This window comes from Urocampus carinirostris, chromosome 1, assembly GCF_059441175.1.
Source record: "Urocampus carinirostris isolate Australia breed hairy pipefish chromosome 1, RoL_Ucar_1.0, whole genome shotgun sequence".
NCBI classification, from domain to species: domain Eukaryota; kingdom Metazoa; phylum Chordata; class Actinopteri; order Syngnathiformes; family Syngnathidae; genus Urocampus; species Urocampus carinirostris.
This window is the reverse complement of record NC_142349.1, coordinates 53,072,951-53,088,943: the sequence shown is the minus strand read 5'-3', so window position 1 is coordinate 53,088,943 and position 15,993 is coordinate 53,072,951. Positions and strand designations below refer to the sequence as shown.

General features: G+C 43.0%; 7 non-coding genes across 7 annotated transcripts; all 7 read right to left on the bottom strand.

Moving 5' to 3' along the window:
• Positions 1–4,730: 4,730 nt before the first annotated feature.
• Positions 4,731–4,849, bottom strand: LOC148375160 (5S ribosomal RNA). The gene has a single exon (XR_015848102.1). It is a non-coding gene; the product is annotated as a 5S ribosomal RNA (ribosomal RNA).
• A 428-nt stretch (positions 4,850–5,277) lies between these two features.
• On the bottom strand, positions 5,278–5,396 carry LOC148375159 (5S ribosomal RNA). The gene has a single exon (XR_015848082.1). It is a non-coding gene; the product is annotated as a 5S ribosomal RNA (ribosomal RNA).
• A 222-nt stretch (positions 5,397–5,618) lies between these two features.
• Positions 5,619–5,737, bottom strand: LOC148375158 (5S ribosomal RNA). Its single transcript, XR_015848067.1, has one exon. It is a non-coding gene; the product is annotated as a 5S ribosomal RNA (ribosomal RNA).
• A 596-nt stretch (positions 5,738–6,333) lies between these two features.
• On the bottom strand, positions 6,334–6,452 carry LOC148375157 (5S ribosomal RNA). The gene has a single exon (XR_015848049.1). It is a non-coding gene; the product is annotated as a 5S ribosomal RNA (ribosomal RNA).
• A 222-nt stretch (positions 6,453–6,674) lies between these two features.
• Positions 6,675–6,793, bottom strand: LOC148375156 (5S ribosomal RNA). The gene has a single exon (XR_015848026.1). It is a non-coding gene; the product is annotated as a 5S ribosomal RNA (ribosomal RNA).
• A 222-nt stretch (positions 6,794–7,015) lies between these two features.
• LOC148375155 (5S ribosomal RNA) lies at positions 7,016–7,134 on the bottom strand. The gene has a single exon (XR_015848010.1). It is a non-coding gene; the product is annotated as a 5S ribosomal RNA (ribosomal RNA).
• Positions 7,135–7,356: 222 nt separating this feature from the next.
• Positions 7,357–7,475, bottom strand: LOC148375154 (5S ribosomal RNA). Its single transcript, XR_015847992.1, has one exon. It is a non-coding gene; the product is annotated as a 5S ribosomal RNA (ribosomal RNA).
• Between the last annotated feature and the right edge of the window lie 8,518 nt (positions 7,476–15,993).

Below are 15,993 nucleotides of genomic sequence, written 5' to 3'. Positions count from 1 at the left end.
GTCGATTCTTTGTCTCCCTCCCTCATGAAATTTTTAACAGTTTTTATTCTTAAAGCCTTCAGTCTTATGGATGGATCGAGCAATCCCAGACCGCCCTCCTCCACCCTTCCAATCAGAGTCTCATAGGCTATTTTAGATGGCTTACCATCCCAAATAAAATCGGTCACAAACTGCTTCAGAGTTTTAACTGTGGGTAATGGCAAACACACTGATCCAAGGACACTCCATATTTTGGATAAAAACAGTGTATTAACAACTAAAATTTTTCCCTTCAGAGTAAGACTTCTCCTTTTCCAAAATGCCAATCTATTTCTTATTTTCCCGATTGTCTCCTCCCACATCAGTTTCGTAGTTTCTTTTTCATTTGGTCCTATTCTCACCCCCAGAATTTTAAGGTTATCTTTTACTTCTTTAAAAGGCAGTGTCCTTGACAAGGCGGTTTGCTTTCCTAATTTTAAAATCTCAGTTTTGCCAACATTCATCCGAGCTCCTGAACCCCGGCTGTATATTTCTATGGCATCCAACGCTTTAAAAATGCTGTGCTCATCTTTTAAAATTAGGGTTGTGTCATCTGCATATTGATAAATTTTGGTTTCTGTGTTAAAATTCTTAAAACCTTCAATCTTTACCCCTTTTATTCCATTGTCAGCATTGATCGCAAGTCCTAAAGGTTCTGCAACCAAAGAGTAAAGTATTGCTGACAGTGGACAGCCCTGTCTTATTGACCTGGTTAAAGGAATAAAATCTGTTAAAAAACCATTGCATTTGACACAACTCTTGGCATCAGCGTAGAGACATCTCAGACACCGGATTATGTTTTCTCCAAAATCAAATCTTTCTAAAACCGCAAATAGAAAATCGTGCTCTACCCTATCAAACGCTTTTTCTAAGTCTGCATTAATTAAAAAGCCACTGACTCCTGCCTTCTCCATGTACCAGACTTTGTCCCTCACACCATTAACTGTGTCTGAGATGTTTCTGCCTATTACCGCATAAGCCTGGTTAGTTTGGATGACTGTTGGTAAGACCCGCTTCAGTCTGTTTGCCATTATCTTCGCCAAAATCTTGTAGTCACAATTTAAAAGGCTTATGGGTCTAAAATTCTGCAGCTCTTCCCTGTCCCCTTTCTTTTTATATATAATTTTAATTAAACCTCTTGACATCCTTGAGCTGAGAGCCCCTCCTTTCCACACTTCTTCATACATTTGTCTTAAAACAGGAACAAGAGAACCTTTAAAAAACTTGTAAAATTCACATGGTAAGCCATCCAGACCAGGACTCCTGCCGTTTTTCATCTCATCTATGGCTCTCTCTATTTCTTCACTATTGATGTCTCTATTGCACATTGTTTTATCTTCCTTACTTACTTTACTCTTAATATTATTCAATAAAAAATCTTTTGCACCCTCTTCCACACCTTGTTTTGAAAATAAGTTGGTATAGAATCTTTTTATTTCCTTTAAAATATTGTCCTTATCTGTCAATCTCTTTCCTTCTCCATTTTTAATACATTTAATTTCTTCCGTTTTCTGTCTGTTTTTTTCTAGTTCAAAAAAGAACTTTGTGCATCGTTCGCCTTCAATCATATATTTCGCTCTACTTCTTATCATAGCTCCCTGGAATTTCTCTTCTTCTATTTTTTTAAGTTCATCTTCTATTTCCATAATTTTATTCGTGTTTTCATTTTTCCCATCACTTTGTTTTAGTTCCTCTTCTAGTTCTTTTCGTAACTTTTCTTCTCTCCCCCTTTCCTGTCTTCTCAGTTTTTTACAAAACAAAATCGAATGTCTTTTAATATCATACTTTAGATTGTCCCACCATATTCCCAAGTTACTTTCATACTTTGTCATGTTCTTTATGCTGTTCACAATTATATTTTCTATTTCCATTTGATAAAAATTGTCTTTTAAGACTTTTGTATTTAAAATCCATACCCCCGGCCCCTTCTCTATTTTATTCAGATCTATATTAAAAACAATAAAGTCATGATCACTAAAATTACATCTTCTGTAGTAAATACTTTTAAAATTCTCCATAAAACTACTTTTTGCCAAAACAATATCAATTCTGCTTTGCTTAATTTCATCTAAAACAATTTGTCTTCTGCTAAACTTTCTAACTCCTTTATTCCTTTCTCTCCATACATCTATTAAGTCGAGTTCTTCCATTACCTGTATTAGTTCCTTTCTTCCCCTTTCTGCTCTAAAAACTATATTATCTGCCACATCTTCTTTCTGTAGTGCTATATTAAAATCCCCAGCAACCACAGTTTCCCCCCAAGCCTCGATTAGAACTTTTAATTTCTTAAAAAATTCAACTTTCTCTTTCTCTTCATTCGGTGCATGTATGTTACAAACATTCATTTTCTCATTACCTTCTCCAACACTTATAGTTAGTATTTTTCCTTTTTTATCATTATATATTTCTGTTACTTCCTCAACCATATTCCTTTTAATTAAAAAAGCCACTCCTCTACCTCTTCCCTCACAATTATTAAATAAAACCTCCCCATCCCATCGTTTTCTAAAATCCTCCGCTATCACACTTGTCCAGTTCGTTTCTTGCAATAAAATAATATCATTTTTCTCAGTCTCTCTGATTAACTTCTGTAATTTTTCGGGATTCACCCCTCCCCTCATGTTTATTGAAATAAAATTCCACCCCATTGAACTAAATAAGTAGCAGTAAATAATCCAAGTCAGACAAAACATAAAAACCAAAAATATATCATGTGCCACCATCATCCTGTAAAACCTCATATCTCCCTCCAGTTATTTCTGTTTGTTTTGCCTTTCTTCTTCTCTCCCGTGCTTGTAATACCTTGTCCGTGTCAATACTTGGTTTTAACCTTTTCCTCTTGCTCATAAAATTGCCCAACTTGTTTAAAACGTCACAGTTACCTTTTTTAACTTCATCCAATGGTTCTTCTTTAATTAGTTCCATGTGCGTCTGGGTCTCCTCTTCTCTCTGCTCCCTCTCCCCCACCGCCTCGGTCTCAACCGCTCCGGTTAAAATTTCGATGTCCATGCCTGAGTCCTCGCGCTCTGAGGCCTGTTGTCCAGGGGGTTGGGCACAGGGGGGATCTTCTACAGGTGCCGGCTCCTGGGAGGGACCCTCATCCCCCTCCTTTGATGTCTCCATGTTTATCTCTGACTCGTTTACTTCTCCCTCTTTCTCGGCAGAGGAAACACAAGTGCAGCGTGCGAGTGCACGGCAGCAGTCTGGGCATTTTAGAGCGTCGCACTCCCGGGCGTAGTGACCCTGCCGCAAGCACTCCCTGCACGTGAACTCCGGACACTCCCGCAGCACGTGACCAGGGTTCATGCACAACCGGCAGATTTTCACCTGCCGGTCGTGAATCACCCGGCAGTACAGGGGACCGTCCGGAGTCTCGAACCTGGTGGAGTACGGCAGGGAGGCCACATCCTTGGGGAATTTAGCTTTGATGAACCTCGTTCCGTCTTCTACGGATGTGCCCGGGTAGAAGCGCCGCCTCAATGGAAGGACAGGGTCCACTCCCCACCTCTGTAGCTTCTCCAGCACCTCTTCATCCGGTATGAACAGGGGCAGTTGCAAAAAGGAGACCATGATTTCGTTCACTTAAAGTCTTTTTGTCCGGATTAAATTTCCCTTGTATAAAAGACCTCCATCTAAAGCTTCGCACGCCTCCTCGTTTTCCAGCGTTGCTTCATATTGATTATTTTGCTTAGGCCGTAGTCCGAGTAGTTTCCCTGCACCCACCATCCTCTCAATTTCCTTAATTAAGTCAATTGGTGCTATGTTCTGACTCCCCTCTGTTTCTAAAAGCATTGTTAGTTCCCTCAAATATTTTCTTTGTCTTAGTCTTTTCACATTCCCCATATCTTTTTTTTCTTCTTGGTTATTCTTCTTTTCTTTATCACGTATGTTATGTTCCTTCCTTCTTCTCGCGTCCAGTCCATCGTCCATTTTATCTGCATCATTATTCCGTCCTTGCTCAAACAGATCCGTTGTTTTATTAATTGATCCGTTCATATTATTCTCATCCGCCTCACTTTCTTTCTCTTCACATCGAGCTACTTTGTTAGAATCATTGTCCATGCTCCTTTCCTTTGTGTCCAGTCCGATTTCATTCACAATTTTCGACTTTTTAAATACCTTGTTTGTAGCGTAGTTCTTCGACGTTGTTGGTTTCTCATTGTCGAGTGCCACCTCATTCCTTCTATCAGTCCCCGGAGGCAGATCTACAACTCGGCTGCTCGCCTCCACTCCTTGATTGACGCCACGCTGTCCGTCCATTGTCCTCTCAAAAAAGGAGAGAACCCAAAAAGGCTCCCCAGACAGACACCAAGTCCGCTGGGGACGCAAAAAACGAAAAAAGTAGACAAATCAAAGTACTTAAACTTTCAAATAAACCTTCAAAGTAAGAAAAACAAAGAATGGGGAGAGCCTTTCTCTCCCTACTGCAGCCGTCTACTCGCAATCACACACCTGCAAGTGGTTGCGTTCAGGGTAGTATGGCCGTAAGCGAAAGAAGAGGGTGAATTTTCAGTATTTATAATCAACACCGCGGAAGTTGCAACTCCACTGTTTGCCAAGAGGGGTAGCAATTTATAGAACAACAGGGGTTTAATATGTGCGTAATTCTTCATTTATTTGTTTTGCAAACAGGTTGTGAAAGAATGCAAATCCGTCCAAAAGGGGCTGCTCCGAGGCCAGAAAAAATACCAAAAAGTTTGCTGGAAGTAAAAAGCTTACAGCACCTGGTATTCCCAGGCGGTCTCCCATCCAAGTACTAACCAGGCCCGACCCTGCTTAGCTTCCGAGATCGGACGAGATCGGGCGTGTTCAGGGTAGTATGGCCGTAAGCGAGAGAAGAGGGTGAATTTTCAGTATTTATAATCAACACCGCGGATGTTGCAACCCCACTGTTTGCCAAGAGGGGTAGCCATTTGGTAGGGGGCCGCTTTGAGACTGGGAGGTCGGTGATTCGCGCCCCGGCCGAGTCATTCCTAAGACTTAAAAAGTGGTCGGCGGCGCCCTCTGTTGGCTGCGGCTGCATCGGCTCGCTACAACGGGTCAGGTGCAATCGACATTTCGTTCTGTGTACATTGTTACACAGAATGACAATATAAGGAAATTATTATTATTATTATTATTATAAAACAACAGGGGTTTAATATGTGTGTAATTCTTCATTTATTTGTTTTGCAAACAGGTTGTGAAAGAATGCAAATCCGTCCAAAAGGGGCTGCTCCGAGGCCAGAAAAAATACCAAAAAGTTTGCTGGAAGTAAAAAGCTTACAGCACCTGGTATTCCCAGGCGGTCTCCCATCCAAGTACTAACCAGGCCCGACCCTGCTTAGCTTCCGAGATCGGACGAGATCGGGCGTGTTCAGGGTAGTATGGCCGTAAGCGAAAGAAGAGGGTGGATTTTCACTATTTATAATCAACACCGCGGAAGTTGCAACCCCACTGTTTGCCAAGAGGGGTAGCCATTTATAGAACAACAGGGGTTTAATATGTGCGTAATTCTTCATTTATTTGTTTTGCAAACAGGTTGTGAAAGAATGCAAATCCGTCCAAAAGGGGCTGCTCCGAGGCCAGAAAAAATACCAAAAAGTTTGCTGGAAGTAAAAAGCTTACAGCACCTGGTATTCCCAGGCGGTCTCCCATCCAAGTACTAACCAGGCCCGACCCTGCTTAGCTTCCGAGATCGGACGAGATCGGGCGTGTTCAGGGTAGTATGGCCGTAAGCGAGAGAAGGGGGTGAATTTTCAGTATTTATAATCAACACCGCGGAAGTTGCAACTCCACTGTTTGCCAAGAGGGGTAGCCATTTATAGAACAACAGGGGTTTAATAATAATAATAATAATAATAATAATAATTTCCTTGTATTGTCATTCTGTGTAACAATGTACACAGAACGAAATGTCGATTGCATCTGACCCGATGCAGCCGCAGCCAAGAGAGGGCGCCGCCGACCACTTTTTAAGTCTTAGGAATGACTCCGCCGGGGCGCGAACCCGAACCTCCCAGTCTCAAAGCGGGCGCCTTACCATCTAGGCTACTAATTCTTCATTTATTTGTTTTGCAAACAGGTTGTGAAAGAATGCAAATCCGTCCAAAAGGGGCTGCTCCGAGGCCAGAAAAAATACCAAAAAGTTTGCTGGAAGTAAAAAGCTTACAGCACCTGGTATTCCCAGGCGGTCTCCCATCCAAGTACTAACCAGGCCCGACCCTGCTTAGCTTCCGAGATCGGACGAGATTTTTTTTTTTTTTTTTTTTTTTTTCTTCTTTTTTTCTTCCCTCTTCTTCTAACAAAATAGCAAAAACTTTGCTGGAAGTAAAAAGCTTACAGCACCTGGTATTCCCAGGCGGTCTCCCATCCAAGTACTAACCAGGCCCGACCCTGCTTAGCTTCCGAGATCGGACGAGATCGGGCGTGTTCAGGGTAGTATGGCCGTAAGCGAAAGAAGAGGGTGAATTTTCAGTATTTATAATCAACACCGCGGAAGTTGCAACTCCACTGTTTGCCAAGAGGGGTAGCCATTTATAGAACAACAGGGGTTTAATATGTGCGTAATTCTTCATTTATTTGTTTTGCAAACAGGTTGTGAAAGAATGCAAATCCGTCCAAAAGGGGCTGCTCCGAGGCCAGAAAAAATACCAAAAAGTTTGCTGGAAGTAAAAAGCTTACAGCACCTGGTATTCCCAGGCGGTCTCCCATCCAAGTACTAACCAGGCCCGACCCTGCTTAGCTTCCGAGATCGGACGAGATCGGGCGTGTTCAGGGTAGTATGGCCGTAAGCGAGAGAAGAGGGTGAATTTTCAGTATTTATAATCAACACCGCGGAAGTTGCAACCCCACTGTTTGCCAAGAGGGGTAGCAAATTATAAAACAACAATGGTTTAATATGTTCGTATTTCTTCATTTATTTGTTTTGCAAACAGGTTGTGAAAGAATGCAAATCCGTCCAAAAGGGGCTGCTCCGAGGCCAGAAAAAATACCAAAAAGTTTGCTGGAAGTAAAAAGCTTACAGCACCTGGTATTCCCAGGCGGTCTCCCATCCAAGTACTAACCAGGCCCGACCCTGCTTAGCTTCCGAGATCGGACGAGATCGGGCGTGTTCAGGGTAGTATGGCCGTAAGCGAGAGAAGAGGGTGAATTTTCAGTATTTATAATCAACACCGCGGAAGTTGCAACCCCACTGTTTGCCAAGAGGGGTAGCAAATTATAAAACAACAATGGTTTAATATGTTCGTATTTCTTCATTTATTTGTTTTGCAAAAAGGTTGTGAAAGAATGCAAATCCGTCCAAAAGGGGCTGCTCCGAGGCCAGAAAAAATACCAAAAAGTTTGCTGGAAGTAAAAAGCTTACAGCACCTGGTATTCCCAGGCGGTCTCCCATCCAAGTACTAACCAGGCCCGACCCTGCTTAGCTTCCGAGATCGGACGAGATCGGGCGTGTTCAGGGTAGTATGGCCGTAAGCGAAAGAAGAGGGTGAATTTTCAGTATTTATAATCAACACCGCGGAAGTTGCAACGCCACTGTTTGCCAAGAGGGGTAGCACATTATGAAACAACAGGGGTTTAATATGTCCGTATTTCTTCATTTATTTGTTTTGCAAACAGGTTTTGAAAGAATGCCGTGTCCGTCCAAAAGGGGCTCCTCCGAAGCCGAAAAAATACACAAAAATTTGCTGGAAGTAAAAAGCTTACAGCACCTGGTATTCCCAGGCGGCCTCCCATCCAAGTACGTACTGTACTTCTGTTTTCATGTACACCACTGCCTTCCGCAGAAATTTAAGGTAAGGTTACCTTTTCGAGTATTCATAAGTTTGAAAGAATCAAAACATATATGCTGAGTCCAAAACGAATCTGTAAAATGTTTTGGATGACTTCTGTTTGAGACAATCTCTAATCAAATTTTAATGCTTGATTAACCATTTTTTAATGGAAAAAAAAGACAAAAAAAAATATAAAATATAAAATATATATATAAATATATTTATATATATATATATATATATATATATATATATATATATATATAAATATATAATATATAAAATATAAAATATAAATAATATATATATATATATATATATATATATATGTAACGGGTGTAATAATAACTTTTATTTTATTGAAATTCCTGCTAAAATATGTGTATAGTTTTTGGTAAATGTCCTGCAATGCTGAGTCCAACAGTGCCATCTGCTGGTATGGGGTGGGGTTTGGTTTTGGCTTCTAACATGTGACCAGGAGGCGGGGTTTTGTCAGTTTAACCAGAGTACTACAAAGGTAAGACATATCTTTTGGTGCTCCACAAAATAAGTTAATTTTAAACATTATAACCCCAGCTGACAAATCTCTCACCATGCATAGTAATGTGATTGATATTGTCAAGCTGTTTTGATTTATTTTCGTTTTGTTTCTGTTTTACTAAATATTAATTCCCCTTGTAGAGATCAAAGAGATCAAACCCAGCAGAAAAAGCTAATGTTGTGACTCATCCATTTGCAGGTAAATTGTACCCATTTTTATACTCATTATTGTTTTTATTCCTATTTTTTCATATACATTAAAAAAGGATGATGTTGGTTAAAATTCAGAGTAAAGAAAAACATGTTGAATTCATTGTAAACGTTAAAAATCCACTATACGATCTCTTGTTAAAAGTATCTTGTTAAAATGCAAAGATTTATAAATGTATTGTGATATTCTAAAATGTATTTTCTGTAAAGTGAAAAGACAGCTCTTTGATATGCTTTGTTGTCAGTTTAACCAGAGTACTACAAAGAGATCAAAGAGATCAAACCCAGCAGAAAAAGCTAATGTTGTGACTCATCCATTTGCAGAACTGTAATAATAAAAAACCTCATCATCCAGTCCAGCGTGAATGTGGATCTTTGGTGGGACACGTACAACGCGGTTACATTGGTGCCGTGACCCGTGACTTCTATCAAACTCGCCGAACCGAGGACTGTCCTACCTGCCACATGAGCTCACAGTATTTGAAATTTTAGTTACATGAGCGATATTGTTTAGCTCATTACAGTGCAGTGTCACAGTGATACGAAGGCTGCTGATTTATTTTGTGATTTTGACTTATTTACATTTTTTTCTGTTAATCTTTGAAACATGTTTAATCAGAGCAATGTGTTAGCTCCACAATTTGACACACCTATTCACTTTGGCAGGGGCAGGGGCATGTTTACCCCCATCCCCTCTGATAATAGTTCTACCCCAGGTGGTGCGACACATAGAGTAGAGGCAAGTTCCAGTGTGAGCACCCATAATGCAGCTGACCAACATGCTAGCCTACCTTCACCTCAGGTCAGACCCACATCTACGCCAAATTCCGCGAGTGAAATTTCTGAGGGTTTAGCTGATCACATGACAAATATTATTCAGGAGATAGGACATAAATTGGCTGATAGCATATTCTCAAATATACAGTCACATAATATAGTAGCTCCTAACGCTGCTGCCACACAAGATGAAGCAAACAGATTGAGTCAGGTGGTAACGCAGAGAAAGGTTAAGGAACCGCCGTCATTTATTGGGGATGGCTCAGACTCAATAACAATACATGAGTGGGAAGATCTAATGAGGACATTTATAAAAAGGAGTGATGTGAAACTTGAAGAGCAAGCAGAGGAAATCCTTATACATTTGAGAGGAAAAGCTAAAGATGTAGTTAGGTTTAGCATTAGAAACAGTAATATAGACGTCTATACCCGCCCTGACATGATTTATAGTCTTCTCAGGAAATACTTTAGCTGTACCAAGTACTCTGCTGTCCCTTTAGCTGACTTTTATTCAACTTTGCCCAAAGACCAGGAAGACCCCTATGACTACTGGCTGAGACTAAACAGAGCAGCTGACCTTGCCTCTGAGTGCTTGAGAGAGCAGGGCAAAACATTTGACAACCCTGAAATAGAGGTTACTCGCATATTTATTAGGAACTGCCCATGCAAGGAACTGGCACTCACTTACAGATCAAAAACCATCGAAAAGTGGTCAGCATGTGAGGTACTAGAGGTGCTGAATGAATACCACGCTGAGAAGAGCTACAAAGCAGATTCCCTACAACAACCTGCGAATAGAGCGGAAATTGCCGTACACAAAGCTGAGGTGAACCATGGTCCAACCCTCGTGCACGAGCCACCTCAGACTTCGAGCCCACAGTATGTCTCTCTAACGGACGTTATTAGTATGTTGGAGAAAGTTCTGATACGTGTTACCTCGAACCAGTTTCAAGAGAGAGGGGGAGCTCCAACCAGGCGACCTGGAGCCAGAATAAATGGTTTCACTGCCAAGCCATGTATCATTTGCAAAGAAGTCGAACACAGTGCTCTCTCTCATTGCCGAGACAAAAACCTTTGCTTTCACTGCCATGCCCCAGGGCATTCTCGACGTGATTGTCCAGTGACGAAAGTTGTCCCGCTGCCTCAGGGAAACTAACTGATCTGCGCTTAGGGGAGAACAGTGCAAATCAACTGAGTATACCTCCCACCACTAATGTGAAGCCTGACATGCAAGACAATAAATCAATTTATGAGTTGTATAGCAACAAGATACCTCCATCGAAGAAGCTGATCTTTCAGGGGTTTCAGAGAATAGCGGAGACTGACGAACTGTTTTACACACCTGTACTTGTGCAAGAAGGCCCCACTTTCAGAGCGCTGTTGGACAGCGGGTCGATGGCTTGTACAGTAAGTGAGGACACAGCTAAGTACCTCCTGCAGCAATTCCCTGATATGATGAGTTACACGGCCGATGATTATGTCATTGTAGGCTGCGGTGGACACCAAGTTTCTCCCAGAGATATGTACGACATTCACGTCACAGTTTACGGGTGCCAAATGATAATACCAGTAATGGTGGTGCCAGGCCAGACAGAACAGATGATCCTTGGCAGCAATGCCATCAAATATATTTTGACTCAATTGAAAAGTACTGATGGCTATTGGAGATTAGTTTCCACTCCTGACAACGGTCTGTCCGATAACCACAGTCAATTCCTGTCAATGCTTTCCAACACAGAGAGATGGAGAGGTGATTGCATTCCAGACAAGGTAGGGACAGTAAAGATCAAGAGTTGCGTGACGCTGAATCCACGGACCGAGTACGTTATTTGGGGTAAGTTACCTGAGTTGGCCGGGGCATCAGCGGGCAGCACAGTGGTCGTTGAGCCAACCCAATCTAAGGCTGCGCCCAGACAAGTCCTTGTCGGACGAGTTGTTACTCCACTCTGGGGAGATGGATGGGTGCCTGTTAAAGTCTTTAATCCCACGGACAGAGTTGTGGTGCTGAGAAGAAACAGGAAAATTGCAGATGTGTCTCCTTGTATCGCAGCGGAAGACCTGCCCAATGCAGAGGAGGTCAAGTGCAACGTGCAGAGTGTACAGAGCAAAGAGGTCCGACCCAGGTCAGAAGAGGACATGATGCGTGCATTGGAAGCTCTGGGACTGCAAGACATTGACCTGAAGTCATGTGAGGTTTCGCTGCAGTGTAAAGACAAGCTCCTTCATATCATCGAACAATTCGAGTCAATCTTTTCTCGCCATAAGATGGACTGTGGAGAGGCCAAAGAGTTTGTACATCGTATCCACCTTGTTGATGATAAGCCGTTCCGTCTACCCTACAGACGTATACCACCAAGTCAGTATGAAAAACTGAGGACGACTCTGAACGAGATGGAAGAGAAAGGAATTATTCAGAAGTCGACTAGCGACTATGCATCTGCGCTTGTTCTCATATGGAAGCGGAATGGAGAACTAAGGGTATGTACTGATTTCAGAAGGCTTAATGCAAGAACCATAAAGGATGCCTACCCACTACCGCATCAAGCTGATGCTTTGGCCGCACTTGGGGGAAATGCCTTTTTCTCCACAATGGATCTGACGTCAGGCTACTACAATGTCCCCTTGCACCCTGACGACAAAAAGTACACGGCATTCTCCTCACCATTCGGCCTTCACGAGTACAACCGGCTCCCTCAGGGACTTTGCAACAGCCCAGCAACATTTATGAGGATGATGATGTCAATATTTGGTGATCAGAATTTCATGAGCCTATTATGTTACCTCGACGATCTGATGGTGTTTGCCCCCACAGAGGAAGTTGCACTCCAACGCCTGCAGATGGTGTTTACTCGCCTTAAGGAACACAACCTCAAGCTCGCACCCAAAAAGTGTTTTTTCCTCAGACGGACTGTGAAATTTCTTGGGCATGTCATCAGTGAGGATGGAATTCGGACTGACCCCGAGAAAGTGAGAGCGATAAATGACGTACAAGTCACTGATCTAATGGAGTCGGATGGCAAGACGCCATGCCCTAGTAAAATCAGATCTTTTCTAGGCATGGTGATGTATTTCCAAAGCTTCATTGAAGCATGTTCTGCGAAGGCAAAACCTCTGTTCAGGCTCACATCTGAATCTGGTGACAAGCATAAGCGCAAGAGAGCCCGCAAGAAAGGTCAAGTGAAGCTGACGCCTGCAGATTGGTCCGATGCATGCCAGAACGCCTTTGAAACACTGAAGCACGACCTCGTGACATGTGTCACTCTGGCCCACCCAGATTTTGATGCGCCGTTTATTCTGGCTGTCGACGCATCCTTTGATGGGATTGGAGCAGTCCTGTCACAGCTGCCACCTGGTGGAAAAGTAGCCAGACCAGTCGCCTTTGCAAGTAAGACGCTCTCTCGCTCCCAGCTCAACTACCCTGCACACAGGCTCGAATTTCTTGCCTTGAAATGGGCGGTATGTGATAAATTCAGCCATTGGTTGAAAGGAAGACACTTTACCACGTGGACCGACAATAACCCACTTACATACATTTTGACCAAACCAAGACTTGATGCGTGTGAACAGCGGTGGGTAGCGAAGCTAGCTGCATACAATTTTGACCTGAAGTACATTCCCGGACCAAAGAACATCGTAGCCGACGCTCTGAGCCGTGAGCCATTTGTACGGTCATGTGTGGGTCATCGCCTTGTTACCGAGCCCTATACTTCGCTCTTGGACCAAGTCAACAGGGTGAACAACAGTACTGTGCAAGAGGTGTTCAGAGTATCCAACAATTGTCACGCTGTTGTAGACGAGAGTGCTGGGACATCAGACGAGTCAGTAAAAAGGGCAATTCCATCAGGCTCCAATGGTTCTGTGACATCAGAAGAGGTTGCTGCTGTCTTCAGTGCTCAGTCCACTGGTGGCGTGGGTCAAGTGATGGGAACAGACGCCAACTTCAATCTTCTGCAGAAGGGAGATCAGTCAACGGCACTCCCACAGAGTCAGCTTGTTGGTTTACAAGAACAGGACAACACAATAAGCAGGACCATGTACTTTGTGCATAGACACAAGAGACCTACCAGGCGTGAGAGAGCTGTCGAGTCGCCTAGTGTGATGAAACTACTGAAGCATTGGAGCAGACTCACCATACAGAATGGCATGCTCTACAAAATAAGGAAAGATCCTCACATGGCCAAGAAAATCTTCCAGTTTGTGGTGCCTGATTCATTGAAACAGAAAGTCCTTCAAGGTTTACATGACTCAGCAGGTCACCAAGGCCAGAACCGTACTTTGTCTCTGGTGCGGCAACGATTCTTCTGGAATGGCATGGAACGTGATGTTGTGAATTATGTCAAATCCTGTCAGCGCTGTGTAGTAGGGAAAACACCGGAACCACACAACCGTGCACCACTCAAGAACATAGTCACCTCTGAGCCTATGGAGTTGGTCTGTATAGACTTTTGGACTGCTGAGCAAGAGAACAAGTCTGTAGATGTCCTGGTCGTAACTGATCATTTCTCCAAGATGGCGCACGCCTTCCCTTGCAGAAATCAAACCGCCAAACAAGTTGCTCGCCGTCTGTGGCAGGATTTCTTCCTTGTCTATGGTTTCCCACGGCGTATCCACTCTGATCAGGGAGCTAATTTTGAGAGCAAACTGATCAAAGAGCTTCTAGAGATGGCAGGGGTGCAGAAATCCCATACCACTCCGTACCACCCCATGGGAAATGGCATCGCAGAACGATTCAACCGAACATTGGGAGATATGATCAGAACCCTTCCCCCTCAGCCCAAAGCAAAGTGGCCACAAATGCTGCAGCAGCTCACATTCTGCTATAACTGCACAGAGCATGAGACAACAGGGTTTGCACCGTTTTACCTAGTGTTTGGTAGGATCCCTCGTCTCCCTGTCGATGTCATGTTTCAACATGCTAATACCAATGATGCTGTTGTCAGCTACTCTGACTTTGTACGCCATCTGAAGAAAGATCTACATGAAGCTGCTCAGATTGTACAGAGGAATACTCTCAGAGAACAGACTCGTCATGCCAAGCTGTACAACCGTAGGGCCAAAGGATCACCTCTCGTCGTGGGAGACCGGGTGTTGATCGCCAACAGAGGTGTCCCGGGGAAACGCAAAGTTGCAGACAAGTGGGAGTCAACCCCGTATGAAGTCATATCAGTCAAGCCTGATCTCAATGTCTACAGAGTCAAGGATTGTCTGACGGGCAAAGAGAAGGTAGTTCACAGGAATTTGCTGCTCTCTGTTAGCTTCTTGCCCTGTGAGGATGATCTGGCCAGCGAATCTGAACACTCAGAGTCTGACGCTGCTATGCATGGAAGTGATGTATGCCCTGATTTACCTGACGCGGTTGAAGACAGTGATGTCCGTACAGTAAACTGGGTGATACAGGCAGGTGAAGAGCAAGTTCATCCAGAGGTAGAGGATAACTCACTAGACAGCAGATCTGATGCCCAGTCCGACTCTCGCAGTGTTGATACATCCAGCCGAGGAAGTCAGCACATCCCCGAACAAGATGTTGACCATACTTCAAGTGACAATACGGAAAGCCCATCACAGTGCTCTGAAAACATGATCCCTTTGGGTATGGGTCTCCCAGACGAGACCCCATTGAACACTGACCATCTGGACGCAGACTCCCCTGATACTGACTGTTTAGACTTGACTGCCCCAGACCTTCAAGCTCAGGTTATTTGTGCTCAACCTAACCGTTATGGTCTTAGGGTCCGCCAGTCCATCAGGCCTCCTAGTCGTCTTATTTGTCAGATGAATGACCATGTGGTAGGTGACAATCATCTGTCCGCAATATCTGCAAGTTCCTAGTTTAAGTTCAGTAGAGATGCACTTTCAGTTTGAGTAACAAAGCTTGAGTAAGAAACAAGAATTGTGCCTATGTGAGCACTTACAACTACAGGAACAATGTTTGATATTTCAGAGATGTAACAGGCATCTTTGAGTCTGTGCTTAGTTAGGAGTTTGCTCGCCTCCTTTCTTTTCACACTCCTTTTTGGGAGAGTTTTAGAACTGACATGCACTTCAGTTTGTTCCTTGTAATACTGTACCAGTTTTCGTGTCCTCTTTTTCATCAGTATTTGCCTTTTTGGCATGTGATTTTTTTTCTTTTTAGTGTAGCACTCCCATATTTAGCAGAATTTCAGGGGGGTGTATGTAACGGGTGTAATAATAACTTTTATTTTATTGAAATTCCTGCTAAAATATGTGTATAGTTTTTGGTAAATGTCCTGCAATGCTGAGTCCAACAGTGCCATCTGCTGGTATGGGGTGGGGTTTGGTTTTGGCTTCTAACATGTGACCAGGAGGCGGGGTTTTGTCAGTTTAACCAGAGTACTACAAAGGTAAGACATATCTTTTGGTGCTCCACAAAATAAGTTAATTTTAAACATTATAACCCCAGCTGACAAATCTCTCACCATGCATAGTAATGTGATTGATATTGTCAAGCTGTTTTGATTTATTTTCGTTTTGTTTCTGTTTTACTAAATATTAATTCCCCTTGTAGAGATCAAAGAGATCAAACCCAGCAGAAAAAGCTAATGTTGTGACTCATCCATTTGCAGGTAAATTGTACCCATTTTTATACTCATTATTGTTTTTATTCCTATTTTTTCATATACATTAAAAAAGGATGATGTTGGTTAAAATTCAGAGTAAAGAAAAACATGTTGAA